This window comes from Columba livia, chromosome 1, assembly GCF_036013475.1.
Source record: "Columba livia isolate bColLiv1 breed racing homer chromosome 1, bColLiv1.pat.W.v2, whole genome shotgun sequence".
Taxonomy (NCBI): domain Eukaryota; kingdom Metazoa; phylum Chordata; class Aves; order Columbiformes; family Columbidae; genus Columba; species Columba livia.
This window is the reverse complement of record NC_088602.1, coordinates 165,376,193-165,401,347: the sequence shown is the minus strand read 5'-3', so window position 1 is coordinate 165,401,347 and position 25,155 is coordinate 165,376,193. Positions and strand designations below refer to the sequence as shown.

Here is a 25,155-nt window from a genome sequence, read left to right as displayed (position 1 = left end):
CTGTTAATCTTTAATTGTTAAGTTTATAAAGAAGAATGGCTTATGCATTAAAAAGAGCTAGTTGGAAATTTTCCAATACAGTATGCACCTGTAGGGAAATGCTATTACCCTGGAAGCAAAACCTTGGATTGAAACATGTCCATACTTCAATAAAATAGATTAAAATATGGAACAATTTAGATTTTTGTTTTGAAATTAAAATGAAACTTTAAAATCAATGCACAGGATTATAAAGCACAGCATTACAGCAAGAAAATATTAAAAAATACTAACTCAGGCCAAAAAAATTCGGCTTTAGCAAATGAAAATGTTACAATTCAACAAGTTTTCCATAACATTAGTTTTAAAGAAAATTTAGAATTTTCATATTTTAAAATTCAGAATGGAAACACGTTGCTAAGATAATAGAACTCCTGGTGGAATGATATCGCTCAGTTTTGAGCATTTGCAATATCATGCCTTTCACAGCTGATGCCATCTTCATTATAATTTGGCTGCAACTGCCAGCCTTACCACTTACAGCTACATTGTGGCTTGGGAAACTCTGATTTTCTTAGTTGAGTTTCCATACTTTACATAGAGTGCTAGACTCATCAGATTGCCCAAGGATTAGTCAGAAGGGGAAGCTGGTCTTCATCCTTGACCCAAAAAGCGGAACCTCCATTTTATGCTGAAGAAAAAGTACTGGGACTTCATAAGAAGGAATAAACTGAGACTGGCTGACTACCTTGTAGATAAACAGAGTGTATCCAGGAAATCTCAATCCAATAGCTTTCTGGAATATTGAATCCCAAACTCACCAGTGTCTTAAAAATAAAAGATACACTATGTTTGCATTTCAATATACAAATATTTGCTGCACTATGTGCCACTGAATAACAAAGGAAAAATTTCATGTGAAATGAATTCTTATGAGATTGCCAAAATGTTAATTCACTTCTGAAAGAAATGCTTAGCTTTACCACTTTGAAGGAGGAACCTTTGTTATATAGCACCTTCTACTTGAGGGCATTCCATAGCTGCTGGAGTAGTATAAGAATAGTAACAACAACACTCACTGCTGTTCTTGCTCAAAGTAGTAGATGAGGATACTGCTAGCACAACTGGAAAAAATTAATACAGGAAACATGCAAGCTGGTGTGAAAAAATTTCCTGACAAGTGAGAAATTGCAAGTTATGGAATATTTCTCTAAGGGAAGTGGCAGCAACTTCATTGCTTAAGATGTGTGCAATGAAACAAGACAAGCCACTAAATAATAAATTGTAGGAAAAGAAATTAGACAAAGACACTGAATAAACTTTTAAACCTTTCCATCACTAACCTTTTCACAAAAATAATTCAGAAAATTGTTAAATTGACTTCTTGGAAATTTCATAAATCCATATAATTATTTTGAATGTATCCTTTCCAGTAAGCCACATCTCCTTCCATGCCTCACTGAAATCACCTGGCCTGGCCCACACTTCTCATAATGAGTATGATCATAATCCACTAACTGCTTTTTCAATGCCACCATCACTCACAGTGTGGCTACTTGGGAAATACAGGTTGAGTTAGCTCTGTAATTAATAGCTTGATAGTTGAATTGATTCAGTTAAAAAAAAAAAAAAAAAGTTTTAAGTTTAAATGGTCAGATTCAGATCTGTGCATTCCTTTCCACAGAATTTGTGTGACTGTTGGGATAGAAAAGGTGCAGATTGCATTTATAGATCATATCACCTGGGTCAGCCTAGCCAAGGCTATCTTAAATCTTCTCCACAGCTTAGAATCAATTTTTCTCTCCATGTGATATCTGGGCTGACCAGCTCAGGCTTAGAGGGAAGTCAGTGGAGCCAGGCCTGGCAAAGTCAGCAGAGGTCAGTGGAGCTGGGCTGGGGAGGTGGGGAGACAGGGAAGTTACAGCAAAGTAAGAGACGTGAAAATGGCCAGAAAGGGTCTATGAGTTTTGCAGGAGTTGGGTTTGGGATGTGTGCAAGGAGGAAAATGAAACAAGAGGTCTAGTGTAAGTGGTTACTGCTTCTGCCTGGCCCTCAGGAGCAGCAGGTTGGCGGATGCAGGTGGGAGCCAGAAACTGGCTGTTCCAGCTCCTGTTTCCAGACCAGTCACTCTTCTGGCTAGAGAAGCAAAAGTACGGAGGTTGCGACCCCAAGCAACCTCATGTCTTGCTTTGGCCTGAAGTTAGTCCCACCTTTTGCTGCTGTGGTCTGTTCTGGCAAAGCAAAGCTATAAACCTAGCATAGCCCTAAATCTAGCAGAGCCAGCTAACCTAGTGGTGATCTGACATCATTTCATGTTTAGTTTATGGAGTAACAAAAAACTGGGAGCATACCCCAGAGTTTAAAATCTGAACACAATATGAGAATGGTAGAAGAGATTACTTTGAGACAAGATCCGTAGTGAATACTAAGGAGTAGAATTTTGTCCTTGCAATTAAATTATCTGACATAATGCAGCTATAATACAAATATTTAGCTCCTAGGGAAGGAAGGATCTGATAAGAAGACACATCTGAATTTTATTGTATTCTAATAGTTTTCTCAGTTGTTTTGCAGAAAATAATTGTACTCCACCCTGTCAGTACCATATACAAGGAAACAGTAGCTTAATAAACAATGAGGAATGTCCTTTGTGACCTTGTTATGTAGGGTCTTGTTTAAAAATATAGAAGATGGTTGAATTGTAACAGATTAATCTCCACAGGTCTCTCAACCTTCTACTTCTAAATTCTCCAAATTTAGTGCAAAGTGTAGTCTTGATTTCAGTTTATTCATGCAAGAAGGCCACCAGCTAGGATCCTTCTATAGCAACTCACTATTTATTATTAGTCTTTTATTGCATTTGACCTCAGTCAAACACAGCTGTGTGAGATTTAGCCCTGAGTTATTAGACAGAACATACAGAATGAATAAGTAAGGACCATTGTCCTCATTTTTTCAGGGTAATGATTTTTCATAACTTAATACCTTTAAGGACTGAACTTCAAAGGCCATTACTGCTGTATATATTCAACTCCTAAGTAATTTTAATGCAAAGATGGGCAGTAGAGCAAATTAAATCAGAAAAAATACTTTCTAGCTGGCACTCAGGCTCCAAAGGTTAATAGTCTCAAATTTTTTTTAGGTAAAGGTTTGGTGTCGAAGATAAAGGAATATTTTTATTTATTTGCTTGTTTGCTACTGCATAGGACTGTCACCTGAAGGAAAAAGTAATTTGAAGTGAAATCAGCTTCCTTGCTCTGCTAGGAAAGTGACCTAGCCAAAAAAGCCAGTCTCAGCGAGCTGGATGGTGAGCCCCTCTTTCCTGCCCCACCATTTCACCAAGCCAAAGTAGCAGATACAAACCAGTAGCAACCCATGTTTTTTTGTTTATTTCTTGTGGTTTTTTGTGTGTTTTTTTTCTTGTTTTGTTTTGTTTTGTTTTGTTTTGTTTTGTTTTTGTTTTGTTTTGTTTTTCCTGTATCCTTGGAAGGTTTACTGAGCTTTCCTCATCTGTCTATGTTTCCCAGTCCGTTTTTCACTATAATTTCTGAAAGTATTGGATAGAATATATGACTGCAGAATTAGAAGGCTTGAAAATGTCTTTGAAAGTCATGAATACCTGTGTTCCCATATATCTCTTCTGGCCTTATATATGACTTATTTTACAAATGCTTTTATGGAGGCGGTGCCCCTTCTCATGTACTGTTATATGCCTCTGACCTATTTGACACACTTCGCTAAAGGATTTGATCTCAGTAAAGTACTGAGATATTGCTGCTGGAGGCGACAGATATTTTATGAGTTCTAAATTCAGGAATATTATCACTAGGCATTGTACTAAACCAGAAAGCAGCTATTAAGCTTTCTATCTCTTAATGCAGTGTTTGAAGTCATATGCTGATATCCCTGGAATGGTGTCAGATTGAATCTCCCGGACACTGAGCCACTGGTCTATTTTATTGGACAGCTTCTCTGCAGCTATTAGTGTGTTTGATGTACAGTAGTTGGTGTTCTACGTCCCACTGCCTACCTCAGGCTAGTCACTCTCAGCATTTTAGTGCTTGTGACCTAGTGGTTTATTTTTAGTTCTGCTTGCACTACTGTAGTGATCTTTGACTTTTCTTAGAGTTCCTTTCACTCTTAAAAGATAACTGACCAACTAATAACTCATTGCTTTACTGCTAAACTTTTGTTGAATTCACTTAATAAAGTTTAGAAATCTGAAGCTTTACAGGGGATATTGATAACCTCTGTGTATATGTGGTAACATAGATACATATTGCCTTATACTCTCAATTATAAAGGAGCCACTCACCTTTTCATTAAAAAAGTCTTAATGCTTTTATTGTTTATGACAGGCTTTGAAGTTCAGAAGGGAGAGGGCCTTGGGCTAGAGATGTGTCTTTTCTTGCTTGCATGCAATTTTAGAGAAGTTTAGCAAAGATAGGAGCTGTTAGAAATCACTGTTTCTTGCCTCATACTTGTGTTCTTTGGAGAAATGTTAAGAGCCTGCACAAAGTAAGTGTACGTAAACATTTTAAATAGCTGGGTTAAAAAATACCACCAAAGGAAAAGCAGCAGCAGCAGCAGCTGCCTGGAAACCACAGGCTGACAGCCTCAGGAAGATAACTGGAAACAGACCAGCTTATGAAAATCTTTTTTCCGCCCCTCAGAAACCCAGCTGCAGAGATTCAGCATTGGTTATGAGAGTAACTTCTCATACTTTGAGACAATAACTTTCCTTGGTTGCCAAATGCATAGGACAAGGGAGATAGTTGCAATATTTTATGGATTACATAGGTGTGATCCTGTCTGCCTGAATCTTGTATTCATGGTGACCTGCAGCTCAACTGAGGTCTAGACAGTAATCCAGCCTACCTGCTTCCATGGACTGCCTACCCCTGTAGGCACCCAAATTCATCAGGTGCCTGCTTCCTTCCCTTGGCACTTCATCGTGGCTGTCCCTCTGTGCTGTGAAGTGCACACTGCAAAAATGGAAGTCAGTCTTCCTGTGTATGCCCTGCTGTGATCCAGGTCTAAGTGTAGATGGGCATACAAAGTCTTCCTAAGATCCCAGAGGAAGCCTGAAGGAGACAAAGTGTGGTCAGCAGTATAGAAAATCACACCTTCGGAAGTGGTGACAGTAGAGCTTTTTGTATAACAGTCTTACTTACTGTTTTAGTATTTAGAAAGGAAACCTGAGGTTAAAGGATTTAAGTGCTTTTCTTTTCTGCCAAGGTGGACTGTTATCCATATCAGCCCGAAGAGTGTCCTAGTTGCTAGCCTAAAACTAAGATCACTTTTGTGTGTTTTCCAGTTGGCTGCAAGACTCCTACATGTTTGGCTTCATGGTGGCTGGCTTGTAAAGAAGAGATTAAAATCTCCTTACACAGGAGTGTAAAAAAATTGCCTTTACATGGGGTCCATGCAGCAGCCTACAACTAAAGCACTGCTGTCAGGCATGGGAGATGATGTGCAAGCAGGGCAGAAGTTAGGGCAGAGGCCTCCTGAGTTACTGCCCCCACATTATCCTGTGTGGTAAGGGGAAAGTGGCACCCCCTTCTCTGTACCTTTCACTGCCCAGCTTCACAAGTGGACTAGACAGAAGCACTTGCCATTTTCCAACCAGTTCACATATGGTTTGGTGGACTACGCTGCCCTTTAGTTATGCCTGAACAAGATGAACTTGGTACCCTTCAACAAACCTCTAAAGGCATCTTGCTCTCTTTGCTGACTGAATATGGAACTTAAACAGTTTGGTTGTGTTGGTTTGCATGCCTCATTTCACTCTTGGGATATAATTCTGTCTGCCAAGATGGACTTCAATCAAAAGGAACTGCAAGTACTGTCAAGGAGGAAGTGAAACAATGGCAAGGAGATAAGGCATCTTTGGGTATAACGTCAAAAAGTTAAACAATGGCCAAGCAATCGACTGGGGAAATGTTAATTCTAGGTACCAAGCAGAGTTGTACAGGCTACTTGCTAAGGCTAAGGATCAAAGTTATAAATTTCATTTTAGAAAGTCTGGAGAAAAGTAAGGTAGAGCTTGGAAGGCTTCATATAATAGAGGTGATTGAAACCCGGGTTTTCCACAGTGGGTTGACAGCTAGGCTGACCCAAGGGGTGTGAGGAATAGCAAACTGAATGAGTACCAAGCATGCATGGCTTTTTTGTCCTTGCTTGCCACATCCTTGCAGCAGAATTACTAACAGGTTTCTCTGTAAGAAGTTGAGTAGATTAAAGCAGCAGCTTGTAGTCACATCTATAGGCAGAGTTCTCTGAAATGAGCAAGGGCTACATGGTGTGGGGAGATGCACTGGGGGAAAGGAGGTTTGGTTAGTTGGTGGGATCTCAGTTCTTTTCTGGAGAGAGTGGGGCAGCCCCAACTGGCCTGTGAGCAGGGTGAGCGGCTGTGTAGGTCCCAGTGGGTCACTGGTGCATGTGGAGACCTGGGAGCCACACTTGAGAGTCTGGGGACCTTTTGATGCAGCAGAGGAGTGGCTCCAATTCCCAGATTTTCTCCATGTGCTAGGCTGCTGATGGTCTGGGACAGCAAAAAGAAAATTTCTTTTGTGTGGCAAACACAGCTGGCCCTGCCACATCAGTCATCCAGAAAAAAAGGAAGGTTTCATCAGAGACTGTGATATATTCATCCAGAGATCCAGTCTAAAGTGCTGGTTGCCACAGTTAAAGATGTTAAGGAAACTCAGCCTGTCATCTCTCAAGGGTGTGCACAAAGGGAAGGGAAAGGCACAGTTCACCCTGTGGCCAGGATACCCAGTGACATACTTAGTGCTATAGACGAAGTGGTGGAAGTCTCTGCTTGTAGGTTGAAAAACAGTATTGCATCTCTGAGAGTGATATACATTGGGAAGAAGAGATCACTGCATGCAGTACAATTTGCTCTACATCCTAATTTAATAGAAAAGGCAAATTTGGGAAATCATATTGGAAAAGTCCATATTAACAGAGATGTTATTCAAGATTGCAAACAGAGGAAGTGAAACACTAGGAAATACCGAAACAATCGCTTCCCCTGAAGCTGTAATCAACTCTTCACATGTATGTGTTATGACACAGTTTTTAGTTCCATATCAGTGTGATCTTTGTCCGCAGGATTCGGTGCACAGGATAATCACTACAATGCATAAGCAGCTGTTACCAAACAAAAAATAGCCTCCATAAAGAGAGATAAGTTTAAAAATGCATTCCAGTAGAGCTATCTGGTCACTACCCGAAAAATCAGCATTAGCCTCCAAACAAAAAAATCTTCATCCATCAAGAAACCCTCAGGATTAAAAAAACCCACCCAGTTAAACAGAAAAGTAAAATGTAAATGTGTTCACATAGCCTTGTTGCTGCAATATGTATTACTTTGCTAAATAAAACTGACACTCTGTGATATTGCAGAAGTGATTAAGGGCCTGCAGTGTATTCTTCCAGTGGAAAAAGCTATATATAAAGGAAAAGGAAAACAGAAGGACTTTCAGTTCATTTGGTTCTATTCATAGTTTATGTGATAAATGACTACAAGCCCAGATTTTCCAGAGAACCGCGAGCTATTTAAGTCACCTTTAATGTATTTGTTATTAGATAAGGTTGCTTCCAAAATGCCGTAAACCTGAGTTTTTTAACAGTTGTCCAAGTGACAGCTGCTGAGATACTCTACAAGAAGTACATAATACTGTCTGAATATCATCATTCCTTGTAAACAACTTCAAATGAAAGGCATCAAAGCTGTCATGATCAGGTGGTGAGAGCTGTGGAGAGAGACAGAATGTGGTTCAGGAGGCAGCCAGTCAGTTAATGTGGGAGCTTCACCATCAAAATCATTAATACCTTTTGCCTCATTCTGTGTTGCTGGATCTGAGAACAGTTTCTAGCTCCACAGTTCCAGCACAACTCTGTACCAGGTTAAAACTTAGGCAGGCTCACTTTCTTACTCCTCTTTCTCCTCATCTCCCTCTTCTGTCACTGTGCAGCTCAGCTCTTCCAGAGGACTGCAAAATGACCCAGCAATTAGCCATCTCTCCAGCTGACAGATTGCAGAGGAAGAAGCTGTGTGAGTAGCAAGCAGACTGCTGCAGGAGTTCCTGGGTTGGGATCTCTGGCCTCCCATACCGTGGTGCTGAGCTGACCAAAACCAGCCACTGTCTTGCATCCTGGGCCTCACCATGAGGTCCTCTTCCACAGGACATGCTGGTTTTACTCCAGCCTTGCACTATGCTGTCTCACTCTCTAACATGTTGGAAACAACCATCCCCTTTTTCTGAGTTAGGAGGCTACAATGGCCCAGAAGTGACAGAGGCATGGGAAGGGGGCTTCTGGAGCTGGGGGAGAGCAGGGCTGTTCTTGGACTGGCACAGGCCACCACCAACATGCAGTTGGACGAGGTGGCTGAAATTGTTTGCTGCATCCTCAAGCGATGGTCCTGCTCCCCAATGCTGCCCTTCTCTCTGTGCTTCTCTCTCTTTCCTCCCTCCTGTCGTGGCTGTGACATCAAATCTCCCTCCTGCTCCTCAGCTTTGCCTCTTGTTTCAACCCATGTGATACAATTTGACTCACTAATCCAGCAAAAAGTTTTACACTTTTTTTTTGCTGGGCTGCATTTCTGCTAGGTCCTTGAGTTGGTCCAACTCAGTAGTGGACTGGAGAGGCAGCAGAAGGACTACTGGAGAGCGGTAGGTAGGTGAGTGCTGCCAGGAGATATGGAGAACAAAGGGCTGGGACCTTCTCTGTTCAGTGGCAGCAAGCTCTGTAACGCATCAACATCTGTCACATCTGGTGGCTTCCTGAGTGTGAAAATGCTGACTTTCAGCCGCTGAGGAGCAAAATCATTTGATGCTGAAGTTTTTTGACCTCATTAATGTTTATAAATATGTAAAGGGTGAGTGTCATGAGGATGGAGCCAGGCTCTTCTTGGTGACAACCAATGATAGGACAAAGGGCAATGGATACAAACTGGAGCACAGGAGGTTCCAGTTAAATACGAGAAGAAACTTCTTCTCAGTGAGGGTAACAGAACACTGGAACAGGCTGCCCAGGGAGGCTGTGGAGTCTCCTTCTCTGGAGACATTCAAAACCCACCTGGTCACATTCCTGTGTAACCTCATCTAGGTGTTCCTGCTCCAGCAGGAGGATTGGACTAGATGATCTTTTGAGGTCCCTTCCAATCCCTGACATTCTGTGATTCTGTGATTCTCCTTAAGTTAGTTTCCCCAGTGAGAGCTGCCTATAAAAGAGGGCCTCAAATGGACCCTTGCAAGGATAGTCCTGATCCTTTCTTAGTCAGTGAAACTACCCCGAAGTGTGCTACCAGCTCTAGCTATAGTACAGCTACCTTAGAAGTAGTTTTTGTTTTACAACCACACGAAAGTTGCTGCAAGATTTATATTTCTCTTGAAGAAGACAAATAGTTAATTTGATGTATTCTGTTAAGATCTGCTGAGTATTTTGACACTTTCATTTTTTTTTTTCTTATTTAATTTTCACATTTTAAATGCATAATATGAAAACTAAACCTCTCTTTTGGCTGAGAGGTAGCACAAGACCCTGAGCAATGGCCCAGGTGGAAAAGTTCTCAGGCAAGAAGTCTTTCTGTTGCTCAGCTCTCCCCTTGGCAACCTCTCTCTGACACTACCACAACAGGACCTGAGTCTTCGTCTTTCTCCTAACCCCTAACCCTAACTGAGGGGCTGAGCTTTACATGAGGACCTCCAGCCTCGGCCCTTTCTTTGGCCAAACCTTCCATAGGTGGCCCCTCTACAGTCTACTGCTCCAGCTGGACCCTTAGGTTTTGTCTCACATCTTGCACTAGCTGCAACCTTAGAAGTGGCTGAAGCCTTTACCACCCTTCCCATTGACAAAATGAAATGAGAAAATTATTTTTGTTGCTCAAATTTTCCCTTGACAGCCTCTTTGCAACTCCATCACAACTGTATCACGATGTTTTGCATCTTTCCTTACTCTCTTCCCTAGAAGTAGCCATAGACCTAACCCCAGACAAAACTAGCTGTACCCAAAACAAGCAAACAAAAAATCATGAGATAATTCTTTTGTTGCTTAAATTTCCCCTAGACAGCCTCTTTGCACCATACTCCAATTAGACCCCTTGGCTTTGTCCCTCTTCTTACCCTAAACCTAGGTTGAACATCAGTCTGAGACTCCAGGTGACCACCTAGACAGAAAATTTCACAAATTTTTGTTGTCCAAGCCTTTATTTGGTAGCCTCTCTGCAATGTCAACACAACTGAAGTCCTGGCCCTTACCTCTCTTCTATGCTTAAGCCTACCATAGGTGTGCACCCCAAGGGCAGCTCAGGTGAAGATCATCTTAGAGGAGAATTTGCAACTTAGTCATTGCCTCGGTTATGGTTGAGACTGAAGTTAGAAGAGAGAAAATACTTAAATCTGCCCAGAAGTACAATAGCAATTAGGCTGCCAAACCAACTCATGGTTTTCTGTGGCTTGGTCTTGGTCTAAGGCTTAGTGAATGTCTAGGTTTAGGATTGGAGTATGATGGTTAGGAGGAAGATAGCCCCTAGGGATCCAGTTGGAGAGGGGCTGCCAAGAGGCTACCCACAGAAGGTTTGGCCAACAGAAATTAGTCTCCCCTAAGATTTTTGTTTCAGTTGGGGCAAGAGTTCTCTGGGTTTAAAGCTCTGGCCACTTCAAGGGGTCCAGTACAGGGGAGATGACCAGAGATTGCTAAGGGAGACGTCAGGCTGCAGAAAGAATTCCTTCCTGAGAAGTTTTTCATCCCAGACACAGCTGTCCTGTGTTGCCTCATTCTCCTAGAACTTTCACTTGCAGCATATCATGTTTATTTCCATTAAAACACTTGTTGAGAAGTATGAAGTGCGTGTGTCGAGATGTCTTGATATCTGTAAACTGAAAACAAAATTACAAACAATCCTATTTAAAATGGTCTCCAGATGGAAAATAAAAATTAAAAAGAAATGTCCTGTAATGTTATGGAATACACACTATGTATTGAAGGGTACTTGTAGTATTTGAAATGAAATATGTAAGCAGTAATGAAACATGAGACTCATAACACAAGTTAGTGTATGGGGGCAAGTAAAAGACCTTCGTAGTGACCTGTAAGACAGGAATGGCAGGAGTCTAATACTCTGATTACAATCTTGAACACAGTATGTAGTTTAAAAGTAAGCAGTGACTTTATAGGAGTCACCTATGAACATACATAGCATATTGGTGGTAATTTAGGAAAATCCCCTAGTTTTAATCCAAAACTGATGGATGCATGCTCAGTCCAAAAGCACCCATCCTAGCTCAGAGGGAAGTGTGCACATAAATAATAGGACTGGCAATTTCTTGCTGCTGCTGCAAAATCCCCACATCTGAAAACTGAAAAGGGACTTGCCCAGAATTCAGAATTTCCTGGGGTTTTAGAACTTCAAGTTTCACATTCTCTGAAATCCAGATTTTGGATTTTGTCTTCTGGCCCCAGTTAAACTAGTTGATTTTATCTTTAGATGTGTAGTGCCTGATGCATAAACTGAAAAACAACCTTCCTCTTCTAATATATTTTCATGGGGGGGGGATAACCCTGGCAAATACATCTGGAGATAGTTCTTCCTTTGCACTGAGAAAATAAGCTAACACCTCACAGGGGCTTCATAAACCTGATGGTGTTTTCATAACACAGCTGGGGTAGGAACTGTATGTATCACACTACTGTAATAGTGTTATTCTCATTCTCCTAATGTATCTCAAAAATAATTGCTCCCTATTGTTGTACTGTAGCCATGATGAGATGCAGTTATTTCTATGATTTCTATTTGTTATTAGGATCTCTATTGTGTGCAGCTGCTGCACATTGCAGCCTCCATTTCAGCTCTGAGTATCATTTAACTTCTCTGCCTTTCACGTTAAGAGAGGACAGAAATTCAAAGGGGGGATGATCACCAACTCATATGGCAGCCCATGTGTACAAAGAAATGGCAACCTGGTTGACAAACCAGCACCTAAACCAACATTCCCAGCCACAACCAGCCATAGACAAAAGATTTTGATTGTGAGATGATACTGATTAGGGTGTTATGCAGAAAAAAGATGGGAAGTTTTGAGGTGTGTGTGGGAGAAAAGGTATTTAGTAGCCTATTAGGATGACTAGGAAGAAAAACATTTCATTGAAAAGGATTTTGAAAAGGAGCATGTCTGTGTTTGTGTATTCACCTGTGTACTTTGGCACAGAAAATAGGAGCTGAGGGTCAAGGGCAGAGAAAGGCGCCAGGAGCCCTTCAAGAAATGGGGAAACCAGGACAAGGATACTGGTATAGAAGCATCCAAGGGTTGATTAAAAATGAGTGTTTGCTAAACGGCAGTCCTCATCTTCAAGTGGTGAATTCATTTAGTTTTATACCTCCCAAATGTGTCTTGTGTCTTTCCAAAGTTACCTACAGGGCAGTACAAATTTAGTGCCTGCTCAATTTTGTAACTGGACTACAACTGACAGACCAAGATAACAAAAATATTTTTTTCTTGCTTAGTTCTTAAGCAATACAGACATGATTTTTTCCTTCAGAAAGACAGAGGCATCTGATCATCACTCTCATTCACTGTGGGTTCTGTATTACATTTGGCTCTCCAGCCTTGGGTTGTGGCAAACCAAAGACTGTGACTTTTTCATTTCAGTCTGCTTGCAGATCCAGTTTATTGTCATTATACAGCTGACAGCAAGCACAAAGTGTTGCTCTCCAGGTCTTGTCTGTATCTAGATGAAAGGAGACCCATCTCTCTAGCACTTACTTAGCACTTTGTTTTCAGCAATCCCGTGTAAACTTCTACTGCAATAAAAAATTTCAAAATCCCTTCTTTGTCTTTGCTTCAGTGGAAAAATAATGAATAATACTCAGATATGCTCCTTACGCTTGCTCAACAATTTTCCTGTCCAATGAACAACTTCTTTTCAGGGCCAAATAGATTAAATACTCTTTGGTCTTTTTCCCCTGTGGATCTAACTGACATAGTTTCTTCCTTTACATATAGCAACTGATTGACGTATATCTAGGTTTAACAGGAATAGGTTAGCTTTAATTCTAAAAATAAACAATAGAAACAATGAATTTGTTTATCAGCACTAAAGACTGAAAGCCATTCACTGTTCTTCATGGTATTTAGCCTTTACCACGTCAAGCACTATTGATTTTGAATAGGGCAAACAATTTTCACTTGCACAGTAGGCACTCTGAGCTCCCCTATCTGGTCTCCACTGCAATTAACATTGAAATAACGATGTGTAACACGTTTGTCACAGAGGGAAGACATGCAGTAAGTTTTCAGAAAGACATACTTGGTGTGGAGATGAATTATTTAGGTAGCTTAAATGTAGATCTGGGTAATAATTCTGTCATCAAATGCTATCTCACCCACTCCCTCTGTCTTCTGCCAAAATGATAAAAAACCTGAAATTAAATTATTTTTAAATACTAGAGTATTATTTTATTTGTACTTACATGTCCTGTAACATGGTGAATTCAAAAATCTGAATTTGTCTGCATAATTTGATCTAAGCATGTATTTAACACACAATCTGTCTGACTAATGGCAGGTACTAAACTTTAACATTAAGAGATCCATATGAATCCTACTCACAAAGATTCTTGAGTGATGCATCTGCAAACTTGGAATTTGCATGCACATATTCAATATTTTGTTAATAAATCATAACATTTGCCCTTTCTGGTCCTGTGATATTCTTCCAATATGTTTGGTTGCTGAGTAGCTAGGAAAACATGCTCACAAATGGTAAGCAGGAAAAAACTAAGAAAATCCAACTAATTTTGGTGAATATTTCTCTGTCAGTTCTAATGCTCCAGTACTGCATCTGGGGCCATAAAATTGCCTCAAGTAATCCCAATTAAGAATTCCCATTTTATGAATTGAAATTCCAGCTCTTAAATTCCTTATAAAACCATGCAAAGCACAACTTTTTTACCATAGCATGCCAATCAGTATCCATACCTAGTGATTCTGGTTATGCCTCTTATGCCCCTGGCAGTGCATTATTTTTCACGTTAATTGCAATGCAACAACAGAAACTTCTCACTTAGAAATTTTGCTTAATGTGTAGGCAATTAGTTTTTTTATGGACTACCTTACTAATGTTAGTGGTGGTATACACTACTTTTCTTGTTAAAGAAGTATCACTATAAATTGAAATTTAGATTGAGTAGAATATCAATAAAATATTATATCTATGCAGAAAATATGATACAGGGTATCTAGAAACGTCTCTAACTACACATAAAAAAAAAAAAAAAAGAAGAATGAGCTTATTGGGCTGGAATGTCAAACAATAAATTGTGAAATCTGATGTGCATTTCTTTGCATTTTTGTTTGGTTTTATGGTAATCCAGACTCAGGCTTTATCTTCACACTCACATGCTTGTTCTAAATCTGGCACACACATCTGTTCATATGCATTCTCATGTATGTCCTTTCATTATTTTGACCTATTTAACAAGCGTGATGAGGGAAAAGTGAGCAGAATGCTTTTACATCTGCATTTGAACTGCACCACTCCGTGTGTGTCTGCGTGTGTGCATGTGAGCGTGTGCAAGCCTGTGTGTGATGGCTGGAGACAACTTGCCTGTGCTGAGTTCAGACACCATGTACACAAGCTTGCAATTTAATATTATGAATATCTACTTTCGGGTTTTTGTTTTTCAGACAAGGCGTTTGGGCACGTTGTGTTTAGAACCATCTCACTTGGCGTTAATTTTCTGCAGCTAATTCCCTTTAGTGTCTCATTTAAATTCATGCCAATTGCTGTGTATTTGAAGCTGAAGGTCTCCCTTACATAATAATGTTGAGCACAGCCCCACGACATGCCTCCATGATGTTGGTTGTCCCTAGATGCATCTGGAATACACATGGTGCCATGTCTGCCCAGAACCAGCCTTGCCCGGACCCACAGGGAGCAGTGAGCTGTGCCCTTTCTTCACATTCCCTTGTTTTTATGTACGGGGAGCAGGAGGTTGTGGGGTCAAGAGAGGTGCTAATGATAAAATTAAGACACATGATGCTGGATGCAATCAGAGTGTGTAACACAGCACTGAGCACCTCTGCTTTGCCACTCTCTTGTCCCAATTCCCCACTCACAGAATGCCCCCCCTTTTTGGTGTGGGGGCAGCTGGCATATCTGTGGCACTCCAGACCTGGTTTTAAATGAAGGCTTAAACTGTGCTTGCAGTCTCCTTTTGGTATAAATTGTTTTCATGGCCAATGAAATTACGAACCCAAGAACAATGGTCACAATCATATTCATTTGTATCTTTAAATTGTCCTTCTGATGGTTAAACCAGTATTTAAACAGGTTTCCTTTTGGTTTCCAAACTTAATCTCATAGCAGATATATATATATATATATATATGTATATATTTTTCCACAGCACACCAAGAAAGGCAGAAAGGCTGAGTGCATTTTTTATTTTACTTTTAGATCTATTCTACTGTGAAAGAAAAGCATTTATATTTTCAAAGTGGTGGATTTAGCAAAATGGGTGGATTTTCTGCCAGTATTATTTGAACTTTACACAATTACCTGTCTTAAATTTTAGCAGATATTTTCCTGCCTGAAATGTATATAACGGTATATTCCTCGTACATTACTTGTTTCATAGTAATTTGGGATGTGTTCAATAGCACAGTTTTAAATACAATCTGCCAGACAACAGTTGTTTTCTGTTAATCATCTTAGCTGAAATAATAGAAATACTTTAAATTGTGAATGCCAACTGTTCTTTTAAAAGCCAAAAACTAAATATGTTCTGTGCCTGCCTGTTCATTTTAGTGAAATAAAATGAAAGTATTGTGATGATTAGGTATTTTGGGGCACCTTACAGAAATGCTACTGTATTGCAGAACATAATGAGGTATTTTTTTTCTCCCAGGAATTACACAAATTAGAAAGAAAAATTAGTCACCCAGGTGTGCTAGATGACTCCACAATGAAGCATAATGCTTGATGGTAGCTGAAGCAGAGATGCTAAATTACTGTGAAACTTTTTCTTTTTTTTTTTTTTTTTAATTCCTTTTATTTTTAGCTGTGTTTGTGTTCCTCCTATTTATTTAAGAAAGGGTTGAAAACGGAATTTCAGTTTTCCAAAATTTTAAGTCCTTATTATGACTCATCCTGTTAGTGACAACTGCGGGATTATATGCACGTTGGGGCAAAGCCACTTGAATTCAAAGAATTTAAGTCTGCGGATGGCAATACTGTTGTGGGATCTTTCAGGAAGATGAAAGGCCAAGAGTGAGATCTGATTGATTTAAAGAACAGAGATCTTTTTGCCTTGGATTTGGAAAGGGGAAACTACTAACTCTGAGGAAAATAACTAAAATTAATTTTATACTATTTATAAGATTTTGTCCAGGATAAGTCTTTTTGGAGAAAAAATGTTCAGGGCTTTTTGGAGTCTCTGAGTTTCTGCTGGTAACTCTTTATATCCTCCAGCAGCTGGCTGCCTTTTTCAGAAATGTCATGGATGCTAAAGATTTGTCTTAATCCCAGTCTGAAGCTTTCTACCTAATCAAAGGTTGAATAGGTATTGTGCTTCCTACCTTACTAAATGCTTGCTGAGATTATCCCATCACTTGTTATGCTTATTATCACTGTATCCCCAAGAAACCATCCTCTGTGATGTGGTGCTTTCAGAAGTATTATTTCATCATTGAAAAGATGGATTCCAAACGAAAAGGCACTTGTTACAGAAATGACATTTCATCTCAGGAAGATAAAAGCAGCTGCCTGTGGCTAGGTCTGGATTGTGCTACTTTGCTTGCACTTCCCTATTGATTTTTGAGCTTCAGGCCTTCCTTTGGCCTAAAATAGGGGATAATGTGAATTCAGAGGGATTGCAACCATAGAAAGAGCAGAGACAGTGTGAGATGGAGGTAAAGATCAGTTCTTGAAGTTCTTAGAAGATGTTATCTGGAGAGAATCAGGGGCCAGGGAGAAAAGAGAAAGTGGGATGAAAGGTCATACAGAAGGAAGGAAGATGAGACCAAACCTTGAAGGACTTGTCCATACTGTGGTCATACGTGATAAATCTGTGTCCTATACCACTGAGGAAATGCCATAGGCAATCTATCTTGGCAGTTTATGATAACAACAAAGTCTGGACTCTGTGGGTGTAGGATTCCAACAAAAGTGGTTTGGCCTCTGTCTGGGCTTAGAAAAAAATATTCTACTGCAGTTGTCTTTATCAGGCCCTCACTGTCCATATGCCTAAAGAATGTTTTGACCTTGTAACAGCTCTGAGTCAACATGTAAATTAAGAGAACTCCTATTAAGCAAAGAAGGACATAGAAACTCAAAAGGCTCAGTGAGAGGATATAATCTGAATAAAGTTACAGTTACTCAGATGCTCTGCACCCATTCATTCAACTCTACCCTGAATTGTGAATGCCCTAAACTTCTGCAGTGAGGCCACCTCACAGATCAGTGCAGCATGATCTGCAAAGTGCCTCTGACCTTGTAGGAGGTGCTGGCTTCACTCCTTCTGGAAGGGACCACTCTGGCTTGGACTGCCAAATAGAATAGAGAAGTCATGCTTTGTTCTATCATGTCCTTTTTAGTCCCTGCAAAAAAAAAAGTATCTACTGCTGATAACTGATTTCTCTGCTATAGTATAAGTGGCAAAGAGCATTTGAGACCTAGAATCGGTACATGCCTTTCTTAGAGATGTGGGAATTCTCTCAACGTCCTGCTCCCTCTTCCTTTATGAAGTTGAGCTCCATCCTCTGACTGATGTTCACATCTGGCAGCATCAGGGTGACTTAATAGTGTCACTGTCAGGGTTTCTGAGAATTAGATTCTGTTAAAAATGTGCTGAAAGGTATTTTCTAGTGAAAAAAAGTGTTGATGATACAGGAGCTGATGCTTTCTGCCTGATTTCTCCTGCTCAAGGGCTCCCTGGTATATGCAGCCTCTGAGGCAGACACATTCCTAACCCCTCTGAATCAACAGCTCCCCAGATATTTGGCCTAGTATGCCTTTGGCTCCCCAGCAGCTGGCAGCTTGGATGATTAAGATTTTGTAAAGATTTACTTCAATTTTCCCAAAAACATTTTTTGACATTTCCTTTCAGCAAAAAGCTGGCATTTTTTCATGACAGAAGGATTTTCCATCATGCCATCCACATGCAAGATTCTTCTTTCAGAGTGGGGCATTTCTGACTTCCAGCATGGTACACCAGGCATTGGGGATCTCTGTGCTTGGTCTCCCAGGCCTTCTAGTTGGTATGTCGTATTGTGGAAGAGGAGTAAGTATGCTCAATATCTGAGTGTTGACAGGTCTACAGCTGCAATCAAAATATGGCTTTTGCAGAGAAAAGACACCCCTTTATTTGACATATGTTTGATCTATCAGCTTAATCAGTGCAGGTTAGCACAGAGGACATGTGACATGGTCATAAAGTAGTCCATCACACTGGGGCCTGTGCCAGCTCCAAGAAGATGTTCTGGGAAAAACTGAAGGTAGTATAAGGGCTTGAGGTCTGTTAGCCTGACCTGAAGAAGCTAGTGCTTCTGGACCTCTCCTTTTGCCTCAAGGCGTCATTTCTAAAACAGACGAATGAGAGACATCTTAGAGATACCTCAATCACTATTCAAACCTAGATCCCCTGAACTAGGGAAGCACAAGATTTTTTTTATTTGATGATCTAAATCAGCATTAAAAATATTTTGGTGAGGCTTTCTGAACTGAGAGGCAAAGCCAAGTGTAAATTAAAGAACTGAATAATTTAAAGCAACACATCTGTCTTAAAAACTCAGTTGTTCAAAAACATTCTTATCATTTTTGACAATCTTTATTATTTATTACAAAGAAGTTCTAGCCTGGGTTGGGTCCTGACTGGATTTCGTGCTATAAAATATGAGATGAAGTGAGGCCTTCCACAAAGAGTTTGGAATAGAAGTTTAAAATGCCACAACAGATAAAGAAAACAGGCAGGAAGATTAATGGGGGATCTTACTGATTTTGATCGGTAGCACACTGAGATCTTATCTCACATACCTACTCAACAGCTCAGAAAATAAAGGAAAGAGGGAAGATTTGAAGGATTAATTTGGAAGGGTAGCACAGGAAAGCTATGTTTACTAAGTAAGGAGGGCAGCAAATGCATCACAACTGTTTATTCAATATCTTATTTTCTCATTGTTTCCCTTGTAGCCTTATGCTCTGGTGATCACTCAAACCTTGTTCCAAGTTGTTAGAACAGTTCCTGACATGGTTTTGGCTCATGCCAGTTACTCTTTGACAATTCCTGAGCACAGGAGTTAAGCCAGGCCAGGAACTAGTCCAAGCAGACACTGTGGAGAAGTCCATGCTGTTTTGGAAGCTGTGCTGAACAATATGGGCAGACGTCCTCCATACAGTTGGTCCTGGGTGCAGTGAGTGATCCTGGGAGCATTAAATATCTGTAGCCTGTAAGTTCACAACACAGCTCCCACTGGCTCCAGTTATACTTGGAAGCGGACCAGTATTCTCCATAGTAGATCTCAGGTTGTCAAGCATACGACTCCTGTTATGGGTCACTGACTGTGAAATGTTGGTTTGAGTGTCTGGCTTTGTATCACATAGACAGTCTATGGCTGAAAAAGGGACAGAATTCAATTCTCCAGTCTCTTAAATGTAAATTCCCACTTTATTTCTCTTGTTATTTCTTTCCTCTATTATTTCTTCCCCTTTGTATTGACTGGGGAGCAGATGAAAAATTATCTAAACTAGGAGAGAAGACCCATGTATTTTTCTGTTCTCTCTGGATCATTTAGTTGATAATTCTCACATTCTAAATGTGTATACTGGGGAGCAGTGATCTTCTGATATTCCCCTTTTCTTATTGTCACCAGTTCTTTTTCACTTCCCCCAATGTCTTAATCAATTGAGTATAGAGTCAGTCCCTACTTGCTTGCACTCTTGGCCATATGATTCTTACTTTTTTTCCTGTACACTGGCTTGTTCCAACAGAGGTTTCAGAAACTGATCTGGGGTGAACTGAGCAAGTGTCTTTTAAACTGGGGTGAGTTGCTCAGGGGTTAGAATATTTCCTGCAAGATAAGAGTTGTGAATTCAAAGTGCCTTTGAAGTGCTAGAACCACTTCATAAGTGTTGCTTTTATGAAAAGCATGGGCATTCCCATGATCAACAGATACTAGCACTAGTGTGTGATCACTCACTGCATTTTGTCTTTTACTGTGCACCTCTGAGAACTGCTTTCTATGATCCAGTTTAGGCAGCAGAGGATGGTCTCTTTCAGGCCTCTTTTCTGCCGCTAAATAAATCCTTTTCCTTTAGCCTCTCTTTTCCCATGCTTTAGACCCTTTGTTCTCTCGTTGTGCCTCCAGAAGACTCTCTCCAGTTTGCCTTATATGGAAATGTCCCAAACCATACAGAATATTCCCGGTAAGAGCTCATGAGTGATAAGTAAAGGGAAATAATCACTGCCTTTGATTTGCTGGCTATCTTATTGCTATATATGATTAGCCTTCATAGCTGCAATAATAATCTGCTCATTCATGTTCATCTTGTCCACCATGACCCTCCAGAATATTTTCTGCAGAGCTGCTATCCAACCAAACAGTTCCCAACCTCTGTTGTCACATGAGGTTATTCCACCCCAGGTGCAGGACTCCGTGTTTGCCTTTGTTGGGTTTCATGACTGTCTCATTTCTCCAGACTTTGAATCCCTTTGAGTGACAGTCCTGCCTTCCAGTGTGTCAGCTGCTTCCTCCAGTTTAGTGTCATGCTTGAGGTTGCTAAAGGTGCCTTTCTTCACATCACTTGGGTTCCTGTTGGAGATGTTACACATATTACCTCAGTATTGACTCAAGAAACACACTCATAACTGGCCACCAGCTTTGCTTCAGACCATTGAGTACAACCCTTCAAGCCAGTCCAGCAGTCCACCAACCTTGCGTCCACCCACTCCTAAGCTATGAAGACACTGTGGAAGAGTATCTCAAGGCCTCACTGAAATAAAGGTAAATGGTCTCTGCTGCTCTCCCTTATCCAGAGTTTTTCAATGTAGGTGGCAAAATTTTCCTTTTGTAAATCCATGCAGATTGTTTCCAATAATTACCCTTGATGAACCAGGGAAAGGCTTCTAGACGATGTTACTTATCATGTCCTATACTTCATCCATCTTCTGAAAAAAATGAAGCCTTGGAAACCACAGTGGCTTCCTTCCAGCCTCTGAGTCAGTGATTTTAACAGGAAAAAAAGTTATCTTTTAAATATCCACATGTGCAATGAGGAGAATAACATCCTTGGGACCTTCTTTTCGACCTTGATAATATTCTCGCAACGTATGTGTAATGTATAGTATAAAAGGCTTAACAAGCAGGCTTTGTGCTGTTTCTCATTAGGGTAAGTCCAGAATTTGGCTTTCAGGCTTAAAGGATATTTCATATCATATGTATACTGCCACATATGTAATTTGTTGGGTAGAACTGGTTACATTGTAGAGATGGCATAGAAATTCCTAACAGTCTTTCCTGTTCATAATAGTTTGCCAGAAGACAGAACATACTGCTGCCCATGCACGTTAAATCTTTGGATGAGCTAATATGAAATACTTCTGCTGTTCTAATTTCCTCTTGTGTGTATTTTTCCTGGCTTAGAGTCAGTGACCTAATTCTTTTCCTCATTCTATCCAAGGTTTTGGATTTTTTCTAAGCTATTCATGTTGGACTCTTCCCCATTGTGCAAACTGTGCATTTTATATCCACTTCATATTAGCACTCTGGGACAGTTGCATTGACTGCCCTGTTGTTCCTCTGTCCCCAGGCCTGAGAGTGGATACTAACAATGCAGAAAGGAGAATGTACAGAAGATGACTTCTGTAGCATGATATCTCCCACAAATGGTGACCAAGACCCTCTACTGGACCCATCTATGGAAGTCTTGCAAGACCACATGAAAAGATTGTTGTAGAGCTTACACTGGAAAGAATCCAATTAAAAAGTAGTACCTAGAAAAAAGTAAGTTTGCTTTCCTAGTATGGTGGCTGGGGAGATAAACCAGTCTGTGTCTCTCGGTCTGTTTACTTGCCTTTTAAAAGTACATAAAGACTTGCTCTCGAAATCCTCTTTGACAAGATGCGTATCATGCTACGTTTAACTAAACAAAGTATACAAACAAAAGGCTCCTTAGTTTTCATAATTGTGAAATCCTCAAACCAGTGCATGCATGTTTCCCAGCCTAGACTGGGGCATGCTTAGGCCAGTTCAAAGGCATGTAGAGAGCAGACCCAGCAGTTTCTCTGTCTTTGATTTTGATTAAAATTAACTTTTTTCTTTCCAGCACATACAGGAGGTTGACAAAAGGACACCCTTCCTTTTATTGTTTCATTCGGTTGTACTTCTAGATCTCTATGTCTTTTCTGTTTTGGGTTTCCCAGCAGTTACTGTGTTATGGTTCCTTGGGCCTACCTTAATAAATATCTGCTTTCAGACTCAGACTTTTTATTGTAAGGGGGTTTTGTGAATTTGAAAAATAATCTCCAAGGCACCACTCATGGGCTTAGTGTATTAACTATCAAATGGATGGTTTTAAACAACCTTCCCGTCTTGACAAGAATTGGTATGAGCAGTGTAATCATTATTCATCTGGGGGAGAGGATAATTCAATTCTAGAAATAAAAACACTCAAAACTATGAACATGCATTTTGAGTTTTAGCCTAGGAATAAATTGTATCTTTTCCACAGCATAGGCAAAGACAGAAAACTAAATGTAAGTTACACAGAAATCAAGTAACTTGCGAGTTATACATATGGGAAAACATTTGCTTGATCCGTGGCTTGTCTCTAAGTAGCCAATAGAATTTTTTGAGCTGCAGAAGGCCATATGCTTGGACTCTGTGACAGGATGACTTCTCCAGTAAAAGGCCAGCTTTTACACATTGCTACAGGCATTAAAGAACAAATAAGCTGCCTGCCACAAGTGCTCTATCACCTTTAATTCTCAAGTGTTCCTGTCAGCCTAACTGATATTGCATGGTTCTTCATCTTCAGTCAGCCTTCCTCACACTCCTTGTCACTGCAATCTTAGGCTTAGGGTTTCCTGGTGTATATTATTTGTACACAGCTAAAGTAAGAGGGGAAGAGGTCCCCTGGTTTGTCACCAAGACAGCACTGAAGAACTCCTGCATCACTTTAATTTTGGGAAATTTTTAAGAAGAGAGTGACAGAGAAGTTCCTGTCTCCTAGGTATTTTCTTCAGAGCACTGTACTATTCCTTTTACTACTGGCATTACACAAAACTGGAGGAAAGGTATTTTTCATTAAAGATAAAATCCAGGAGTGCATTCAACTTTCTGGTTTTTTTCTTTGCTTCTGAATGATGAAACAATTCATAGTATATATAAAAAGGCATTTCACTTTACTTATAGAACAAAAAGCAACTAAGTTGCTGGCTTGTAAAAAGGAAAAATAAAACCTTGAGATGAAAAAGTGTTATATTTTGCCTCAGTGATACATCCCTGTTTTTTTCTGTTTGGCTAGTTGTTTTTTTTTCGGTTTTGTTTGTTTGTTTGGTTGGTTGGGTGAGTATTTTTTGTTTGGTTTTGTTTTGTTTTGTTTTTTCCTTTCAATTGAACTCTTGAAAAACTGCAATTTCACTTGAAGACATTTTGGTTCATATCACAACGTTAATTTTATTAAGCAATAAGATGAGACATGGCTGGATTATTATGCAATAACTTATGCTTAGGTGCATTCTCAGGCATGAGCCTGAAGGCTGAGTGTTATCAAGTCCCATAGTGTTTCACATAACTTATGTTGTGGTTAAAAAAAAGGAAAAACAAAAACAAAAACAAAAACAAAAAAGAAAAAAACTCAAACCACCAAAACCCAAGCTACAGAGACCACCACCTTAAAGTTCAGGCAGCCTCCTCCCTTGGGGCATGTTGGGTTAGTAGTGGCTGTTGGAGTCACCAGAGGAGGTTCAGCATCCATTCCTGTGTAGTGTTTTGGGGAAAGCTTCCATCAACCCTTCTCCGGGTTTGGGCAGGCATGCTGTTGCTCCACAATGAGAAGCCTTTCCCTTGCTCAGGACACTTCTCGAGGAGCTGTGGTGCCCAAGATGGAAGGAGCATAAGGCCTGAAACAGCTGAATCACGGACCTGAACTTAGCTGCAGGGTGAATTCTGGGATATCTGAGCTCGCTGTAGCTGTGGTTCAAAACACACAAAATGAAACAGATGAGAGCTGGTAACAAACATGCTTGGCTGAGGGGATCCAGATATGGAATAAATTCCCACAGAGATTACCTGAATTTTTAACCAAAGTTTGTGACTAACTTGCATCTCACTGTTAGACTAATCCCCATCTCCATTGAAGGCCACATAAACCTTCCTCTGAGAAAAAAACTTTTCATGACAAGAATGTCACTCACAACATTGATTATATTGTTTACCCACTCTGAAAAAAAGCACTCTGAATACCACCTACAGAAAACAACTCAACCAAACAGAGAAATACAAATGCACAGAAAATACAAAAGTAACTATGAACAAACAAATATTCCTCAGAAAACAAAGTTAAAGCATCACTCGGGCAGAATTTTAATTCAACAAAGGAACCTTTCTGAAGTTCAAGAGAGGTTTTAACATCTCTTCTGATTTTACATGGGAAGGACTAAGATATTATTACCTTGGGGAACAGTAAGCAATGTAATAATAAAAAGATAGCCCTTGGACAAAAAATAGCAAAAGAAACAGAAGACAGAAAGGGTTGGGAGTTGAAGGCTGTGATGTTTTTGGAACTTCAGAAGATGTTTTCCCTCACCTCAAAGAGTGAGTAAGCAACCAGAACATTTGTTCTGTGCACAGAACATGCGTAAAAAGGTTCCATAAAAAACAGAGAGAAACAATAGCCACACAGTAGCACTGAAAGGAATGGAGAATAAGGTAGCGTTCAGCAGCACCGAATGTATCAGAATCTCAACCAAATAGCCTTTCCAAACAACATTTAAAATTTTCATCAAATATAAATTAAGTATATTTTTCTTTCTAATGCTTAAGCAAAAGACTCTGGAAACAAAGCAAGCACTTCCTAAACTGCCCATATTTGCCAATATGTAGCTCATACAAAGTTAATGTGAATAACCCAGAGCTTTTAACAAAGCCTAGAACATGCAGAGGTTTT

The 25,155-nt window shown here is 40.1% G+C and overlaps 1 long non-coding RNA gene across 1 annotated transcript in view; it reads left to right on the top strand.

Annotated features, from left to right (window-relative positions):
- The window catches only part of LOC110363192 (uncharacterized), a 124,895-nt gene extending 102,435 nt beyond the window's left edge, over positions 1-22,460 (top strand). The window contains exons 4-5 of the long non-coding RNA XR_010468302.1: positions 7,962-20,990; positions 21,796-22,460. This is a non-coding gene — a long non-coding RNA (uncharacterized LOC110363192). The remainder of the gene's footprint in view (positions 1-7,961; positions 20,991-21,795) is intronic.
- Positions 22,461-25,155: the final 2,695 nt, after the last annotated feature.